Genomic DNA, 3,482 nt, shown 5'->3' on the forward strand with positions numbered 1-3,482 from the left:
TTCTATCTTGTCCCCCATGCTTTTTAACATCTACACGAAACTGCTGGGGGAAGTCATCAGGAGGTTTGGGCTGAAATGTCATCAGTATGCGGATGATACTCAGCTCTACTTCTCGTTTCCATCTGCACATCCCAAGGAGGCTGTGGAACTCTTGAACCAGTGTCTGGAGGCTGTTTTGGGATGGATGAGGGTGAACAAGCAGAAACTTAATCCAGACAGGACTTTGGATGAAGGTTTACAACTGGTCTTAGACAGGGTTGCACTCCCCCTAAAAGAACCAAGTGCACAGTCTGGGGGTCCTCCTAGACTCTGAGCTCACTGGGGAAGCCCAGGTGGCTGCAGTGTCCAGGAGTGCATTTTACCAGCTTAGGCTGATATGCCAGCTGCGGCCCTATCTGGAGAGGATGGACGTTGCCTCAGTTATCCACACACTAGTCACATCTAGGCTGGACTACAGTAATGTGCTGTACACGGAGCTGCCTTTAAAGATGGTTCAGAAACTTGAGGTGGTGCAGAATGCGGCCACCCAGGTATTGGTGGGGGCAAAGCAATTTGTTCACATAATGTCTATACTGCACCAGCTGCACTGGTTACCAGTGTGTTTCCGAGCCCAATCAAAAGTGCTAGTTTTGACCTCTAAAGCCTTAAACAGTTTGGGACCAAGTTACTTAATGGACCGCCTTCACCCATATCAGCCTGCCTGCACATTTAAGATCAGAAACAGAGGCCCTTCTTATTTGCCCACCCATGAGAGCAGTTAGGTGGGTGACCACACGCGAGAGAGCCTTCTCTGCAGCGGCCCCACACCTTTGGAACAAGTCGCCATCAGAGGTCCTCCATACGTCTTCATTCCAGGCTTTTAAGAAGGCCTTGAAAATGTACTATTTTACCATGGCCTTCTCTTAATATGACTGCTGTTGTTGCTTTTATTGCTGTTGTTGCTGCTGGTTTTATTGTTGGCTTTTAGTGTTGCTTTTATTGCTATTTTATTGTGTTTATGTTTTTATCATTTTAATATTTTAACTGTTTTTATGTATTTTATGGCTGTCTGCCATCTTGGGAGAGCTTCTGCCCTGAAAGGCGGTCAAGAATTTTTAAAAAATAAATGAATAAATAAAAGGTGAATGCAATCTTCAGCTGCATACAGGGCAGGCCCAAGACATTTTGCTGCCTGAGGCAATGAACAAGATGTAATCCTGTCCCATTCTATGTACATACGCCTTTCTTCAAGACTGAACATCTTTCTTCAACTGCAGTGATGGGACACCGCACCTGAAGGCAGCAGCTAGCTTAGGAGGTATAGGGAAGACCACGTGGCACACAGTTTTCTCAGCTCTAACACCTTGCTGTCACTTCTCAGCATTTGCTGCCTGAAGCAACTGCCTCACTTTGCTTAATGGTAGAGCCAGCCCCAGCTGCATAAAGCATACTGTCATCAGGGGCAGATGCTGGGGAGCAGCAGTGGCAGCCCCCTGGCTGTTCCTCCAGAGCCCCCTCCCGCGAACAATTCTCCTCTGCTGGAGGACAGAGCTGCAAGTGCCACACTGCCTCTCCTTCACCTGCTGCCCTCAGGTGTGGTGGAGGAAACTATCCCTTTGCCAGTGATGAAATAAGATTTTACTGGCAATTCAGTCACCTTCTGTTATAAAGTAAAGTATCTTGTCCTTTGCTTCAGGAAGCAAAATGTCTTAGGCCAACCCTGTTTGCCACCACGTTGCAAGAGCAAGATGTTTGGCAGACCTTCAGTACTCTGCAGTGTTTGAAAATACTTCACCATTGAGTCCTAAGACTGTTGTTTGTCATTGAATCTTGTATCTAAAAGATTTTTTAGCAGTTTTGATTTTGCTGTAACAGTGTTATTTGAATACAGTGCACTAGAAATATTTCATTCTGAAAGATAAACTATTTCTCAAGAAGTTGTTTCGACTTTTTCCATTTCAGGCTTTGGAAAAATGGAACATACACATTCTCCCCCTGCCCCTCCTGTTTTTTCTGGTTTTCCTTGGGCCTTCACAGCTCTTGCCATGACTGAGAAAGGAACCACATGGAATAGTATAGAAGTCTGATGTGCTGATAATGGATTTGGGAGGCAAAGGTTGGTTTCCCAATAGCTCTTTTCTCTGGAGTAGTTCCCCTCTGTTCATTTTTTTTTTTTTTGGAAAATGCAGATATAATTGCATTCCAGCATTTTCTGTGTTGTCCTCCTATGTTCTTTTAGAGCTGATTTGTGGCCAAAAGAATTGCAATAATACACAATTGCAGATGAGCTTATCCAGAGTGGACTGACAAAGTCCTAATTTCAGGCAACTGTCCTTTAATGAAAACCTTCCTGTTTTCAGATTCTGCCTGTTTTGTTTTCTTGTTCAACATGGCTACTGAATTAGGAGGCTTCAATTAACTATTTACTTACATATACGTACATACATATATGAAGGTGCTCATTATAAATAGGTAAAATGATTCTGAGCATAGAAATGATTGTGCTTATTTGATTTACACATTTCTAATGCTAACATTTCCTAGACACTTGGGCTTGGAGACAGGGTTATAAATGTTTCTGATGGTTCTGAATAAACCATTGGTTTTCTACTAATTTCTTTGAAAGCTATCTGGAAATGTGACAATGCCACCTAGCCAGGAAGACGAGCTATGGATCTGGGGAAATTGTAGGAGGCTTGTGGGGGCTACACGTTTCAATTCTACATGAGTAGAATTAATGAAGAGGACACAAGATAAGCCCTTATGGCCAGAAGCTGACCTGTTCTGTGGTCCCCTGAGACTCGCAGGAGAAGCTGATAGTATCCAATGTCAGTCAGAACAAGGCCCCATCTACATGGGGCTTTTACTCTGGTTCTACTCCACCCCAAAATAAAGAGTGTCAGATGACACATGCTGCTCTCTGTAGCTAGCCTGGCATTTCTTCCCCTAAATCCAGATTTTTTTTCAAACTCATTTTGTGTTGGATTTTCCTGTCACGGCAGCTTCAGTGCTGTTCGGGAGTCCATGTTACCTCAGCGGGCTTCGGTGTGGGCTGGTGGAAGGAAAAGTAGTGTGGGGAGGGGGGAGAACAGAGGGGTAAACATATCTATGCAGAAGTAATTCATTGCCTACAGTTTCACTTTGCCAGCCCTGCTGTTTTAAAACTGTGCAGCTATGAAGGAGCACAGCTGAGAAAGGCTGGCTCAGTCGCCACCTCTCACTTTAAATAGTCATTGGGCTCGGGGGCAGCGGGGAGGGAAGCCAGCCCTGCTCTGAGCAGGTATGAAGGAGCACAGCTGAGAAACGGTGGATGTCTGTTGATTCGAAGCTGCGCAGCTGAGAAAGGGTGATTGACAGGATGGATGATTTTCATGAACATGTACTCAGAAACACTTCATTGAGGCCATGTTTGTTTGTGGGAGAGGGGGGAAGCCCATTGATTGGGCAGTTAATATACATCAAAGACAGTGTGCTAGTCGCTCTCCTTCCTCTCTGGCTCAGTG

This window comes from Heloderma suspectum, chromosome 3 (assembly GCF_057233095.1).
Source record: "Heloderma suspectum isolate Gila_16-S chromosome 3, 16-S_ref, whole genome shotgun sequence".
Taxonomy (NCBI): Eukaryota; Metazoa; Chordata; class Lepidosauria; order Squamata; family Helodermatidae; genus Heloderma; species Heloderma suspectum.